This window comes from Sapajus apella, unplaced genomic scaffold (assembly GCF_009761245.1).
Source record: "Sapajus apella isolate SASKATOON/1434 unplaced genomic scaffold, GSC_monkey_1.0 scaffold6, whole genome shotgun sequence".
NCBI classification, from domain to species: domain Eukaryota; kingdom Metazoa; phylum Chordata; class Mammalia; order Primates; family Cebidae; genus Sapajus; species Sapajus apella.
Window position 1 is genome coordinate 26,181,510 of NW_022436946.1, and position 17,134 is coordinate 26,198,643.

Genomic DNA, 17,134 nt, shown 5'->3' on the forward strand with positions numbered 1-17,134 from the left:
TTCATCTTTAATTCCTAACACTTAAAAGAATATAAATAAATATTTTATACTTTAATGAATAAACAAAAATTGCAAATTGATCTATACAAGATATATGCCTCCAAATGAAAATGTGTACAAACATACTTTGCCTTCCAAATAGATTTAGTTCCTAAAATCAGATAGCAAGAGTTTGGGCCACAATACACACAATTTAAAAATTTAAAAATCTATATGCTCCTTAATTCTAGAATGCATATTCTGCTATCCAAATACTTAATTCTTTTTTTTTTTTTGGCCTATTTTCACTTCAAATATAGATCAGAAAATCAAAGACTCACCCAGAGAAGGATATCTGCATAATATTAGCTTAGAGTGGCTTGCCAGCCTAACAACTACGTGTAAGGGAATCTGATGTGAGTAAATGATTCTATCTTTTCGCACTGAAGGACCTCAAGGCTTTTATAGAATAAAAATGCAATTCCAAATTTCCATGGACTGTGATTTATTTGACAGAAAAGGATAAAATGATGATAAAAAGAATCAAATTTTGATATGTCTAGGAGTTCCCACAAAAGCTCTTCCTTCATCCCAGAAAAGGCTTTTCTTGGCACATTCTTAGCAGAAGTATCACTGGGAGCAACACTCCCTGAGAGTCACTTCTGGGTCTTATTGATTGTTGACACAATGTACACTAACATAATTATGTCATGTTTATAGAACCACTACATCACAAGTACACAGCTCCTGGATGTTCTCTGTCTCTTTACTGTGTTACATCCAACTCTTGCTCTGGTTTGCATCTGCATCATAGTGTGTCATGTCCCCGGATGACCCATCCACACGTACCTTCCGTCCTGGTAGTAAACTTCTCCAGCCTCCAAGTGTTCAGAAACATAAAATAAGGTTATGCCAATAGAAGGAAACAAGGGTGCAGGCAGATCTGAGTACCGTAAAAGTAAAGATAAAAACCAACCAGGGCCAGTCACAATGGCTCATGCCTGTAATCCAAGCACTTTGGGAGGCTGAGGTGGGTGGATCACCTATGGTCAGGAGTTTGAGACTAGCCTGAGCAATATGGTAAAACCCCTTCTGTCTAAAAATACTAAAATTAGCTGGGCATGGTGGCTGACACCTGTAGTTCTAGCTATTCGGGATGCTGAGATGGGAGAATTGCTTGAACCTTGAATCGAAGGTTGCAGTGAGCCGAGATTGTGTCACTGCACTCCAGTCTGGGTGACAGAGTGAGACTCCATCTCAAAAAACAAACAACAACAAAAAACAACCAGAAAGAGGCAAAGCAGGTTGTCAAAAGTCTAAGCTAACCAAGTCTAATTTAGAGCAAGTCAACAAAGCTAGTCAGTCTAGGAATCTGAGTTACTCAGCAGGCATAGGGGAACAAACTCCCACAAAGCCTTTTTATAGCCTTATTTTGATGTCCTGGATTCTGTTTTGGTGCTTATAGTTGTCTGTTGTGGGTCTTTACTTCCACCTGCTGTGACATCTGCCATTTACACAATCACTAATTGTTATTTACCTTCCTGTACCACTGGCCACCTGCAGATTCTTACTGCCAAGAACAGCAAGTCCTATTTTATTTTTTTCACACTTCCTGGTAGTCCAGACCACGTTTTTATAACCCCTCCTTAGTTTTGGCATTTTAACAGTCACTAGCTGTGATGGTTAGTTTTAGGTGTCAACTTGACTGGGCCAAGGGATACCAAGATTGCTGGTAAAGCATTATTTCTGGGCATGTCTCTGAGAGTGTTTCTGAAAGAGATTGATTGGCGTTTGATTCAGTGGACTGCGGAAGAAAGATCTGCCCAAACCTTATGTTGGTGAGCACCATCTAATCCAATGACTGCCTGAATACAACAAAAAGGCAGAGAAAGGTGAATTTGCTCTCTCTTCCTTGGTTGGAGTTCCTATCTTCTATACTTGAACGTTAGAGCTCTCAGTTATTCAGCCTTTGAACTCCACGACTTGCACCGATCATCCCCCAAGTTCTTGGGCCTTCAGCTTCAGATCGAGAGTTATATCATCAGCTCCCCTGCTTCTCAGGCCTTCAGACTTGGACTGGGTTACAACTATTAAGATAGTTAAGATGTGCTTTAAGTGGAGCCAATGTTGGAGAACCAGGATGTGCTCAAATAAATCTGATTGGATTTCACATCAGTGAAGTAAGAGATGCACTTAAACTTAACCGATGGATTTTTTCAAGCACAGACAACAGAGGAAAGCCCAAGAAGTATTGTACAGGTAGAGAAATTCACAAGCTCTTCCCCACATGTATTTATCCTTCTCATTCAATAGTATGATGTCTCCAGCAAGAAGGTTACATGTGGAAACAAAATTATATGGGGTAGTGGTATGTTTCTCCAGAATATGTACTAATTTTTAATTTATTTTTTAATTATATTTTTACCTTGATGAAAATTTGTTACAAAGTCAGAAAACAAATAGAACAATAGCACATGTGTCATAATTTATAGAGCTCATTTAATATGTTTTTGTTTTATTACATTTTAAATTGTTACAAATACTCTCTCTTCAGATATTAGGCTCTGTAATACAGGAAAGGGAGATGGTGGGGACCAGAAAAAAAGGTTTTGACCTAGGGTCAAAAGGGTGTGGATTTTGACCTAAGGTAAATGTGGTGAACACACACATGCCATTATTTCATTGCATTAAAGAGTGCGATTAATTTAGAATTAAAATTTTGTTCTGGGAGAGTCATCTCAGGTTGACTTGTTTAGAGGACTCGCATTCTTCTGTATTGAGGAGTCGATGTTTGTCCTCAGGGTCATATGAGTGAATTTAAAATGAATCTTTTTACCTTCCTACATAAGGAAAATAAGTTGACATACCTGACCCCTCCTCCTTATTGAATTTTTTTTTTTTTCTGAAAATGAGGTTTTGTTATCTTTCAGAGTGTTTTGGTGTGGATTTTCAGTATAACTTGTACATTTGCTGTCATTTTATATTTAATAACCAGCCAGTTTAGATATATTCTTATTGTTGAAACAAAAGATAGCCTCCACCAGGCATGGTGGCTCATGCCTGTAATCCTAGCACTTTGGGAGGCTGAGGCGGGTGGATCACAAAGTCAGGAGTTTGAGACCAGCCTGACCAACTAGTAAAAACCCGTTTCTACTAAAAACGCAAAAAAATTAACCAGGCATGTTGACGGGAACCTGTATAGCTATTTGGGTGGCTAAGCCTGGAGGATCACTTGACACTGGGAGGCAGAGGTTGCAGTGAGCCAAGATCGGGCCATTGCACTCCAGCTTGGGTGACAAAGTGGCTCTGTCTCAAAAAAAAAAAAAAAAGAAAATAGCCTCACATTTGGGTAACATCCTTTGTGCATGCCTAACAAAGTCTCTAACCACTACTTATTTTGGCAGTGCAAACCTTTCCATTTGTCTTTTGTTTTGTTTTGTTTCTGATTATGCTTAATGTAAACCTTCTATGACCTGTCTAGAGGCCTCTGAGGCTTAATACCATTGACAGTGATTTTTCTTCTTATGATTTTTGCTCTTGACATTGGTTAAGTTGCCCCTATAAATTCTGAGCCTCAAGATTATTTGAAAGTTTTCATCCGTCTGTCACTTCCCCCTCACTATTCACATAGGCATTCATAAAAATAAAAATACCTCTTGCTACACCTTTTGCTCAGAAAAGAGGAGTTGATTCTAATCTCTCCCTTTTTTTATGAAGTACAAAGCATTCAAATGTTCCTTTAACCTCATCTGTTTCTAATTCACCTAAAATATTTACCTTCAATTCAACTTAAACTCCACTTACTTTTTAGCAGGTATTGGGAAAGTCCTGTTCATTTTAATTGATTTCTTCCTCTCTTTATAATTACCCAGTCTCAGGTAGTATTCTCTATAGCAGTGTGAGAGCAGACCAATAAAAAGTGCTTTTATTTTTTCTGGTGCTAACACCTATGGCATTTGCAAGTAGTATTGATAATCCTCACCCAAATAGGTACGACACTTATTAATTACATCATATTTCCAGTCACTTAAAGAGATCAGGGAAAGTGGAAGAGGAAATGAGGCAAAGAAGATAAATAAGTGTTGTGAGGCGTGGGCTAAGAGACACAGAGAAATTAGAAAGAGAGGAGGCAAGTGTTCCTCAAAGTGATGAAATTACCTAGGGATGCTTGTTACATATGAGTATTCCTCTCTGTTCCAAACCAACTGGATCAGAGATTCTGCAGGGACAAAGAGGCAGGGTGGTGCTGGGCACCTCTATATTAATCATTTTTGAGATGATCCTCTACTTCCTGAAGTTTGAGAACAACAACACTAGCCAACAAAAGAATTAACAAGTCTCACTAGAAATTATTATTCCTTCTTTTTAAACACTTTCAGCTTTCAGTTTATACCACTAGGAAAAGTGAACATGGAAAAAGTTTATGAAAGGTGGTTTGTAATAAACCATAAATACTTTGTGTATAGGTGTGTAGGGGGCAGGTGAGTGAGAATGTTTGTGGTTATGCATAGTTCCATATGCAGTAGTATTCCCCATATGTGTAAGATTACATAATTACCTGGCTTACTTCTTTAAGATTTTGATTTCCAAGTCCTTCAATGGGTTTAAAATGATGATTTTGATTCAGTAGGTCTGGAGTGGGATTCAGGAATGTGTGTGTGTTTCCTCACACATTCCATAGGTGACTACTACTGTTAAATATAATTTCTGGGGTTCCATTGTTTTGAACCAAGATTAAGCACTAGCCTTAATAGAGCAGACCAAACCAGAATAGAGTCATCCATGCTAAGTGCCGCCTAATCAAACTGAGCTTCGGAATGGACCAGTTTTCCAAGAAACAGGAAATTGACAGCAGCCAGTCAGAAGGGGCCTAGTTTTCCTGACCCAGCATAAGGAAGTCTACTCTGATTTACCCTACAAAGAAAGTAACTTTGAAACAACCAGCCCTCTTGGTGTTTCCAGTTTCTGCTTTCTTTAGCTATTTTCTGCCTATAAAGCCCACTCCCTCCACCCAGCTTATCAGATCATTCATTATCCTTTACAGAATGGGAGGTTTTCTTATTCTAGAATCACCAAAATAAGCTGATTGGAATTTTACATTAAATTTGTTGTTAATTTTTCTTTCCACACTGTAAGAAAAATATAGAAAACACTCTCGGGTGATTTTAGAGAAATTAGAAATATCTTTCCATCGAAAAGCCTGTTTTTATTTACAGAAATTATTTTATAAAGGGTCATTTATTCAGCAGTTAGGTATAAAGTATAAGTAACTGGTATCAGATTATTTTATGAATGATTTAATTTAAAGCAAACTAAAATGGTAGAGTACAAACATAAATAATGCAAAGACATGTTTTACTTTCTTTGGAGTTTTGCTACGGCTAAATGCAGCTGAAGTAGCCAGAGTGTTGTTCTGGAGAAGATGAAGAACTGACTATGGACTTGGTATAGTTGGATGGAAAATGTGGACCACCTGACTTCACTTTCAGGAGGCTGAGCCTGTAATAAGTAGAAAAGGCTATGACCTCCCACTTCTTCAGCTTGAAGATCTAAGGTAGTTCCATCCCTGAGCATTCAACATTCTGCCAAGCTCTCCTCTGCTTCTCTCCCAGCTCCTTACATCTTCTAAGAAGGCATCCCTAGGGAGGGGATTCACTTTGTTAGAGTATGGTTCTAATTTTTTATCCTGGGCATGAATGCAACTCCTAATAGCTAGTATTCCATATATGAGAAGAGAGGAAGAACACTGCTTGGCTTACCAGTTATGCTGTGAGTAATGCAGTTCATTAACTGCCCTAATGATTGTGTTTGGAAGCCAGTTCTCTTCCATTTGTACACTTTGATCTATGAACATCACTGGAACTGTTCTTTGTTTGAATCCTTCCAGTAGCTTCCTCATGAGTGTGTTTTAATCTAATGGGGTTCTCTATTCATGTCAAACCAATGCCATCTACTTTCTACCTTCTAAGAGTTTCTCCCAAATGCTTGGATGCTGGATCACATATTTTACTGCATTCTGTAATTTTAAGGAATTTGGAAGAGAGAAAGGGCAGATAAAATATAACCAAAATTGATCAAATATTGTATTAGTAAGAAAATGAGGGGAACTCTTCTCATTAACTTAAAATGAACTGGAATCTGTTGAAAGGATAGTAGCAAGCTCTCAGAATTGCTCCAAGTCTTGCAGAACCAGCTTTAGAAATCTCCAATGCACCTATGTTCTAGAAGCAAAAGAGTGAGGAAATGAAAATCTGCCATTTTGAGCTTTGATAGTGGCAGGGAAGCAGCCAGTCTTTTTCAAACTCTTAGCCTATGAGTCACCTTCTGGCTTCACCTGCCAACATGACCCCACTTTCCAGTGATGTCCTCATCACCACCTTAAAAAACACTTGCATACTTAACCTTGCACAGTGTCAACTTGCCAATGTTCAACAGTGAATCACTCTACCATCTGTTTTGCAGGTTGTATTCCCAGGTTGCTGGACTTTGCTGGATAAACTCTCAAAATTATGCTCACTGAAAATTCATGCTAACTTGATTCTGAGTCATAAATTTGTCCATAGTTTTTCCTTGACCTTCCTATGTTTTTTTCTGTTTATTCTTTGCTCCAGATGAGCTGTTGCATAAATGAAGGAGCAGGAAGCTTGGAATCAGAAAACCTGATCTTAACTCTTGATTCTGTTTCTTGTAGTTGAAGAAGGGCTTTTCATTTCACTCTGCCCTATTTTTGTCTGTGACATAGGGATAATACTTAAAGGCTGCCTGTGACAATTAAAAGAAAGTAAAATTAGCTTTGGTCTACATTATGCTCACATATGGTAGCTATGTTATATTCTATGTGTGAAGCAATCCAATATCTTTATTCAAAATATTTCCTTGCTGATTTTTTTTTCTTCTAAGGAAGCTCATTTTCAAATTTCCATCTCTTTCTGAACATACAATTTGAAATCTCCACTGACACTTCAAACTAAAATGTGTATAACAAGCTGCCTCATTTTCTACCAAAATGTCTCTGACTGAGGTCAATTCTGGTTAATTAAGATGGATCCTTCGCTATGATATGGCATTGTTCGTTTCATTCCCATCATAGGTATAACATCACATTTTAAAACATCTTTCTCTTTACCACATTTTGACCAAGGGCATAATGTTCTGTCATTTTGGTGCTGCTAACCAGAAACTAGAAACATTGTTTCATGTACTAATTCACCACCCCAAATATAATAAAATCCCTGGGATAAGAAGAAAAATCTAAGCAATCCAGGCTACCTAATCACTTTATTTCCTTTTAATTCCAGTAAATGCCACAATCCAATTTACAAGCCTATTAAATATTGCATTTGCCTAACAAATACTATTTCCATCTGAAAGCAGGTAATATACCATTTTCCTGGGATTTTCCTCATGTAGTTAATGGAATATCCCTCTTATATTGCTTCATTTTTAAAACTGTATCTCAAATTATAGGGTCATTATTATTGAGGGCCTCTCTGCTACCTGGTACTGTTATCACTGTGCATTTGCAGAAGACCCTCTCCAGCCTCTTGGTAACCTTGTTTCTGGGTGCAAAATTATATTTTCTGATTCTTTCTTCCTGAAATCCTCTCATTAAAATCAGAAAGAATGCTGTTTATAAACCAACTACAGAAGCAGGATTTGCTTTTTTGTGTGTTCACAATTGAGAGGTAAAAAATCTGCTGCGATGTAATGTTTAGACTTCTCTCTTGTGAGAGTGCAGATGGAAGATACAGCTGCTTTTCTTCAAATCAATTTCCTCCCATTGGTCTTCTGTTACCCGTTTTCCCAGAGAAATTTCTTGTTTTCTAAGAGTGTACTTTCCCACACAATCTGAATTATTTTTATGCAGCAAATTCTTGAAGTTTAACTCTTCGATGATATCAAAACTTGTCTTAATTTCACTTGAAATTAGTAAGTAACTATATTCTACAACCTCAAACAGAGGGTCTGTGATTTTCTAGGTATATATTGTCATTTGGCAGTAATAAGAATGAGAAATATAATTAGTAATTAATACAAATAAGAGATCTATTTGTCAGAGATTCAGATCCATACATTCTAAATAAAGGATGCAAATATCTAGTGGCCAATAATGGGTTAGAAAGACTGTTTTGAGCAAGGCACAATAGTACAAACCTGTAGTCTACTTGGGAGTTTGAGGTAGGAGAATGCCCTGAGGTCAAGAATTCAAGGCTGTAATGCGCCAGGATCATGCCTGTGAATAGCCACTGCACTCCACCCTGGGCAGGATGGGGAGACTTCACTTCTTTAAAAACAAACAAACAAACAAAACAAAACTGCTTTAAATGTTAAGTAACTAAAAATACTTTTATAAGGCTGGGCACAGTGGCTCAAACCTGTAATCCCAGCACTTTGGGAGGCCAAGGCAGGTGAATCACTTGAGCTCATGAGTTTGAGACCAGCCTGGGCAATATAGTGAAACTCGAAAAGTAACAACAACAACAAAATTAGCCAGGTATGGTGGTGCAACCTGTGATCCCAGCTACTTGGGAGGCTGAGGTGGGAGTATTGCTTAAGCCCAAATCATGCCACTGCAATCCAGCTGGGGCAACAATGAGACTCTGTCTCAAAAAAAAAGAAAGAAAGAAAAAAAAGCTGTGAAACAGAAGTGACACAGTTTTGTCTTTGCACAGGGTTTATTTAAGAAGAATGGCTGATGGACTGGGTGTGGTGGCTAACGCCTGTAATCCCAGCACTTTGGGAGGGGGAGGAGGGTGGATCACCTGAGGTCAGGAGTTCGAGACCAGCCTGGGAAAATGGAGAAACTCCGTCTCTACTAAAAATACAAAAAAAATTAGCCAAGCATGGTGGCACATGCTGTAATCTCAGCTACTTGGGAGGTTGAGGCAGGAGAATCACTTGAACCTGGGAGGCGGAAGTTGCAGTGAGCCGAGATCATGCCACTGCACTCCAGCCTGGGCAACAAGAGCAAAACTCCATCTCAAAAAAATAAATAAATAAAAGAAGAATGGCTCAGCAATATAGTCAGTAGTTATGTGGCAGTGTATGCTCTAAGTTTAAGTAGAATTTTATAATTTTAATATGTATACCTGTATGTGTGTATGTGTGTTTGTGTGTACTGCCTCGGCAGTTTGATGATTTCAAGAGAAAGATACACACACACCACGTGCACACATACTTGTACCATGTATCATTTTATGCTTATCTTTGCCTAGGTAGATACAGCAAACAGATATGGTGTTTATTGATAAAGAGACAATAAAATATCTTGGGAAAAATTTAATTACCATCTGAACATTCCCTTTGTAATCTCTGAAAATACATTTGACTTACAGGCATGTTTCAATGTGATGTTTCATGCCTATGTCATAGCCTGTAGTCAAGAAGAGGGGTAACTAGTAGGTCAGGGATATAGAATCATTGAGATCCATTTGATTTGTGTTACAGTCTTTTGTATAGCTTTTAAGAGAATATGTACTATTTTAATTTATCTCCATACAAGTGATACAACATTCATTTTTAAAGTAATTATTAGGTTATAAAATGACGTCTAAGAGTGGAAGAGCCGCTAAAGCCCAGAGGGGCCTGGCCAGCAAAGATGTAATAGTGCTAACCTTGAGAGGTGATCAGTCCCCGGCTCCTGGTACCTGGGTATGAGTAAGTCAAGCTACAAATAGCTATTGTTTCCAAGTGTTGGGGATACAGGAATAAAGCAGTTGAAGAGGGAGAAAGGTGAAGCTGAAAATAAGATGATTTCAGGTACAGAAAAGTATTAAGAGGAAGGTAAAAATAGTAGGTAGGATGGTTAGAAAAATCCTCTCTGACATGTTGCATTGCAACAAAGATCTAAATAATGAGACATGGGACACTGCATCGCAGTCTAGGAGAGTGGGTTCCAAGTAAGAAGGCCAGCAAGGGCAAAAGCCCTCACTCAGGAAACAGAATTTTACAATTTAGATTTTTGTTCTGTGAGTAACTGGTAGCCACTGGAGTTTTTGAAAGGGTGGTTAAGTGATCTAATGTACACTTGAGACCGATCATTCAGGCTGCGTGGCAATACACTCTGGGGGCAAGAATAGCCAGGAAGAACAGCTTAGTGGAGCTACTGAAATCCACAGAAGGATTATAAAGAATAGGACCACAGATGCAATTAGCAAAGACAAAGAGAAGGTGCAAATTTGGAATGTATTTGGAGGAAAAGCTGACAAAACACACCAATGGGTAGAAAATAGAGTGTACAAAGAAGAATCATAACTAGTCACCTCACTCCTTCCTCACCTTTTACCCCCAGAAATATTGTTTTGTTAAATAGAGAGAAGCAGCTTTTCCCTCCCTTCTCTCCACTTTTCAATCCCTCTCAAACTGGTCCCCATGGTCCTTTCTTTTACATTTGTTTCTGAACATCATAAAACTAAAAAAGAAGCAAACAAAATATAATAATTTCCACATTATCGTGGCAAAAATACTATTTGTGTTCAACATGTTTTCCCTTTGAAAGTCTATTTTGCTTCTCCTCTTCCCCAATGAATGAATAATGAAGCTTGGGGGCAGAGAGTTGCACACTTAGTAACCCCTCTCTACATCAATGTTTCTATATCAATAATGGGAACAGGATATTAGATTCCTTTTTCAAGTGAAAGCTAATTGTTGGCTTGAGGGTAAGAAATCTACAAGAGAAATAATAACAGCAATTATTTTTGGAGTACTTGCTTAGTGCCTGGCATTGTTCTTCGTCTGTTAACAAATTTAATCCAAAAACAATCTTACATATTTTAGAGATGAGAAACTAAGGCACTGAGAACATTGCCCAAGGTCACAGAGTTAATACATGGTGTAGCTGGTTTCAGTTCCAGGCGGCCAACTTTAGAGGCTAAGATTTTACCACTAGAAATATCTGTGTATTTCTTACCATCTTGGTGCTGTTTTAGAAATAGCAGAAGAATGCCTATTTCTACCTTTCCAATTATGAGGAGAGACACGACATAGCCACTTAATTTCTAAGACAAGAGAAAAGAACACAAATGTTCATTGGCGTCTGATGATGAATGATAGAGGTAACCACACATGCTGGTCTTTCTATTGTCTCCAAAAATAAATTTATTCCAATTCTCCAGCATAAAAATTCCTCAACAAATATTCTAAAAACAAAAATCTGAATTCTGGGTGTTGAAGGCAACACCTGGTGTACTTTTTATATGTTATCACTTTAAAACTTCACAAAGCTCATAAGTGTTAATATCTTAGTATTGTGAATAGGATTCAAAAAAAATAATGAATTTGCCCAGGGTCATACAATGAAATTTAGAGTGAAAATGACCCTTTTGTATACACCTAAATCCCCATGCATTTTTCAAAACAATGTTCTATCATGAGTGAATTTGAGTGGGCAACAGCACTTTAGCCCAGTTTTGAAAACCATATTTAAGTGATACTATATTTAATGGATATAAAATAATACTTCAACTATGCTTCAAAGCCAGTCGAATTTTGATATAAATGTAGGATTATTCCTGTGTTTTGTATTTTTATTTATATTAACTTTTGTGATAAGAACCTTCTAACAGTCCTTTCAAAACAAACTTGTAGTAGCATAAAATGAAACAAAAGTATGAAGTTACTGTTCAGAAGGGGTTAAACCACAAAAACAATACATTCTACCTTTTCCATGGTTTGTTAATCAAGGGTTCAAATTTTAATTTTTTTCACCTACTGCGATGTGTATATTTCTTTCTGAATGACTGGTGTTTTTCTATATTTCATCCCATCAGTTTATTCTATGTAAATTTCTTAGGTGGAGGTGTGTATGTGTGTGTGTGTGTGTATATGCATGTGTGCATGTGTGTTTTCATTGCAAAGATAGAATAATAAAAAAGTAAAAGTTAATCCTACTGAAAACAGAATCTTCCAAATACTTAAGCAAAATAACTTTAACCCAGAAGAATGAGTGCTCTGTAGCTAAAAAGTTAGAAAAATTGTGCAGTGGTGAAAAAATATGAACTGAAATAGAATGAGACAGGAGTAAGTCTACATTACACAGGAATCTTCAAGGTATGCTGATTACCTGGTTAGGCCATTTGGACCACTGGATTCTTAATTTCAGTTGGCCTGTTGAATAAGTTTGTCTGATCCAGACATCTACCTAAATCAGTAGTTATGAAGATAACAGAAATAGCAACTAGAAATAAAGTAACACTGTGGTTGAAAACCTATATATAGTTTCATTTTTTTTTTAACTTTTAAGCTCAGGGTTCCAAGTGCATGTTTGTGACATAGGTAAACTTGTGTCATGGGGGTTTGTTGTACAAATTTCATCATCCTGGTATTAAGTTTAGTATCCATTAGTTGTTTTTCCTGATCCTCTACCTCCTCCCACCCTTCACCCTCCGAAAGGCCCCACTGTGAGTGGTTCCCCTCTGAGTCCATGTGTTTTCATCATTTAGCTCCCACTTATAAGTGAGAACATGCGGTATTTGTCTTTTTTGTTGCTGTATTGAAAAACTATATATAGTTTTTTATAATTTATTTTAAATATTGATTCAATATATGAACTCTCTAAGTTTAGAATACTCCTAGATTTTCCCAGTTTGGTCCTAATATACAAGAATTTAAACTTTCTCTTCCACCACCCTGATACCTGCCCGACAATTCCTAGGGCATTTGTAAGCATCCTGGGATATGATAGGAATGTGTCTACTGGAGGTAGCCCAGCAGTTTGGCTTGTTGGACCCAGAGGATCAATCAGGAGGTGATCTACTCACACCATAGCAGGGTGAAGTTTTAAGGCTCAGGTGGTGTGATGCTTCTACCCAAGTGATGAGCATTCTGGTCAGACCAGTTGTTCCCTTGCTTGGGGGTTTATATTAGTTATTTGGTTGGTTATTTGGCATTCCCAGTTGTTTGCATGTTGCCAGCACTTGGTATGATCACTTCTTTTATCATTTTAATAGTAATGTAGTGATATTTTATTGTAGTTTTAATTTGAATTTCTGTGATGACTAATAGTTTTAAAGATGTTTTAATGTGCCTATTGTATATCTTCTATTGCAAATTCTGTTCTCAAATTTATTGACCATTATTTAGGTTGTTTTTTTTTTCCTATTATTGAGTTATAAGGATTCTTTATATAGTCTGCATTCAGGTACTTTGTGTGATATATGTATTATGAATTTTTTTTCAGTGTGCATTATTTTCTTAGTGGTGTCTTTTGAAGAACAATAGTTTTAATTTTGGTAAAAAATTCAATATATTATTATTTTGTGGCTCATGCTTTTTTGTTGTTGTTGTAAAAAATCTTGCCTGTCCCTAGATCTTGATAATTTTCTCATATGTTTTCTTCTAGAAAATTTTTTTCAAGTCTAAGTATGATGTGAAGTTGGAGTGATGTTCTTTCTAAAAAATATACATAGACATACAGTTAATCCAGCACCATTAGTTGAAAAGACATTCCTTTCTTCCATTGAATTGCCTATTTTTTGTCATAATATAATTGACCACAAATGTATGAATCTATTTCTGCACTTTATTCTGTTTTATTGCAATATAGCTACCTTTTCACCAGTAGAAAATTGTCTTGATTACTGTAGTTATATATTAAGTACTGAATCCAAGAATAGCTAGTCCTTCGATTTCATCCTCCTTTGGACGTATATTTTACGTTTGTTCTTTATGTACCTTCGGTCTGCGTTCCATGCTCTCCTTGCTAGATGGTTATGTACTCTAGAGTGGTCATTATTCATAATTACAGAACTCAAAATATTTCAAGCTATATATCTAAGGAAGTTTTTCTCCCTTCTAGTATGATCTGCATTTGGGGAATAAACCGTTTTTGTCTTCCTCAGGCACTCTTAAATTGAGCTTTTGCAGTAAGAGGTCTTAATCAACCTTGTGTTTTTAAAAACATACTTAAAGCTCTTCTGGTTAGGGGTGATAGGTGCAATAGATAGACAGAGACTTGTTAAGAATTAGAACACCTGGAAAGTCAGATTAAGGTCTGTGCCATCAGAATTCCTTAAGAGACATTGGGGGAATAAAATCAGAATTGTGCAAAAATGTACAATAGAGTTGATTTGGAAGCCAAGATCAGAAGTTAAATGTGCAATCCCAGAAGATGGAAGTAGGATAAGAGAGTCTGAAAACCTAGAAGCAAGATGATCAAGGAGCTATGGAGGCTGTCTAACTTTCTATTACTTGCTATTGCATCTTCCTTACTGACTAGTATAGATAAGATGACATACAGTAAGAACCAGAAGTGACTTTATCAAAAAGCTGGTAACACTTAAGTGTCAGGACCCTCAACTGCATAGACACCTTTCAAAGTTCTAAAATTGTATTTATTTTGTGTTCTTTTTCTTATACATGGCCTCTTATAAATAGAGAGAGGGTAAACCCAGAATCATTCAAAGCAAAAACCAGGAGTGTTGATCATAAAACTGAATTTTATTTGTTTATTTTAGGGTATTTTATGGAAACAAAATATTTAAAGTAGCAAGATAGACACTAAAGCTTATAATTATCAAACGTTCAGCCCTGTGTCAGATACTGCTCTAATCACATCACATGAATTCACTGATTTGACCCTCAGAACAACTCAGTGAGGTCTATTTGTTATAAGCTTTATTTTAGAGATTTAAAAAAACCAGATCACAAAGAGACATTAAATAACTTTCTCAACTTGCATAACTAGTAAAGAGTAAGGGGTCTTCAGAGTGGTGGGGTCCAGATTTGAACTCATATAGTCTCGTTCCAACGCCTTATGCTGCCATCTACCTTCCTATCCCTCTAGAATCAAAGGAAATGAGCCTTGTGCTGAATTTCTCTTTAGATTTACTGGTAGCTGTTTTTTATTCACCAATATTCCAATAATTTTGTGATGAAGTTTATGTACACATAAATGTAATCAAACTTCATAAATAAGGTTAATTTGAATACAGAAACAAGGCACAGAAATTGGACAGCTTTAAATCATTTTAACCTATAGATTTCAAGATGAGTTTGTGACTGTTTAACAGATATTTATAAGTATCCCAGACTTTGTGAAAGCATCTATACTTCATAAATCTCACTCTTTATTTCCTAATAGATCATATAATCTTACAAGCATGTAGAGTATTTACTTCTGGTATATTTGACAATCAATATTGAAGTTTGGGAATGCAAAATTCTTTACTGGATTTGAACGGGGCAAGGTGTTTTCTTTATACAACAGCCAGATACATTCTCACACTTCCTTTGCATCAATCTCAAGATGGAGAAATCTTAAAATTTTAATATTCTTACAATTTTAAATATTTTATGCCAACTTTCTAAGCAAGCATATTTAGGATTATAGCTATTTTCCTTCATGGAAAAAAATGTTGAAGAAGTGTCCTGGACCTTATTAAATTTAGAAATACACAGAGATTCCAGATGACCTCCTCAGTTGTAGTGCAGTGTTTGACTTTTCTGTAAGCACGTCTATAGCCATATATTTTTTGTATATGGAATTGGCCTTTGTTCTCGAATTGAGAATGTAAATTAGCATTTGCTATGCTCTCTAGGGTTTAGTTCTTTTTGGAAACTATACATTAACAAGGAATAATGCTAAAATAACCATATACTTATAATTTCTTTTCAAAATTTTAGATATTTTCAGAAGATCCATTTCTACTCTAAGTTTGAAGGTAATAGAGTGTTAGCAGTTAGGAGCATGGACTTTCCATCTCTAACAAATTTTGGATGGAATCTGTTTTTATGCATTCTCTATATCTGATGATGTTCAAATCATGTAATTTTTTTCACTTGTTAATAAAATCATGACTAAAAACTATTAATAGGGCCAGACATGGTGGCTCATGCCTCTAATCTCAGCACGTTGGGAGACCAAGGCAGGTGGATCACCTGAGGTCAGGAGTTCAAGACCAGCCTGCCCAACAGGGTGAAATTCCATTTCCACTAAAAATACAAAAATTAGCCCTTCATGGTAGCAGGTGCCTATAATTCTTGGCAGGTGCCTGTAATCCTTGGCAGGTGTCTGTAGCTACTCAGTATGCTGAGAAGGAGAGTCGGTTGAACCTGGGAGGTGGAGGTTACAGTGAGCCGAGATCATATCACTACACTCTAGCCTGGGCAACAGAGCATGACTCCATCTCAAAACACAACAAACAAACAAACAACTATTATTAATAGTCACGATGATGAAATTTACTTATCACTCACTTTTATAATTATTTTAACCTAATCACAGCATAGTTGCCCACAAATCATTATCTTCATTTTGAAATAAGTAAATTAGGCTCAAAGACAAAAATAAAAGAAAGAATAAAACTTGTCCAAATTTAGATAGCCCATGGAACAGAGCCAGGATTTGGACTTAGGCTGTCTTACTTTGTATCATTTGCCACAGCGTCTTCTTCACTGACTGGTAGAGACAGGACTGTACATCTAGTAAGCACCAGAAGTGAATTTCCTAAAAAGCTAAAAACACTTAAACGTCAGGACCCTCAACTTCATGGACACCTTTCAAAACTCTAAAATTGTGTTTATATTCTTGTGTTCCTTTTCCTTACATTTGTAAGAAAAAGGGGCTATTTAGCTGCACAAACCATGTGAATTTTAGGACTCACTAAACCTGGATTTGCCTCAGATAGGCCATCAATAAATGTTAGCTCCTATTATTGTTAGCACCCATTTACTATTGCTAATCATAATATTTATAGAGTTTGTGCTGAGGCAGCAACTTCCCTGCCACCCCATCTCTTCTCTACTTTGTCAGCTCTATGTACCTTTTGTGGATTTTCGGTGGTTGACCCAATCTTCTCTGTAAGGCTCCCCCTAGTTATATGCTAACTTAAACAGAGATAGGTATACGAAAGCCTTCCTCAAGTGTGAGGCACAATATATGTATGCATTTTTATTACCACTATGTTTAGGCACAGGCTTTTGAGAAGTGAGGAGAAATTCTGGAAAGACAAGCTTTCCAGTTGCTATTCCCATCTCACCCCTCACTCCCTCTACAGTTTACCATTTGTGACACTCAGTAAAGTACTAAGTGCTCTGTAAATGTAGCATGACCTTGAAATCTATATAAAGAAAATGATAAAAACATTAAAAATTACTAGCATTACAGCAATAATTATAGGAGAAATAATGACTGAGGTACTCAGAGGCTAAATGTGTA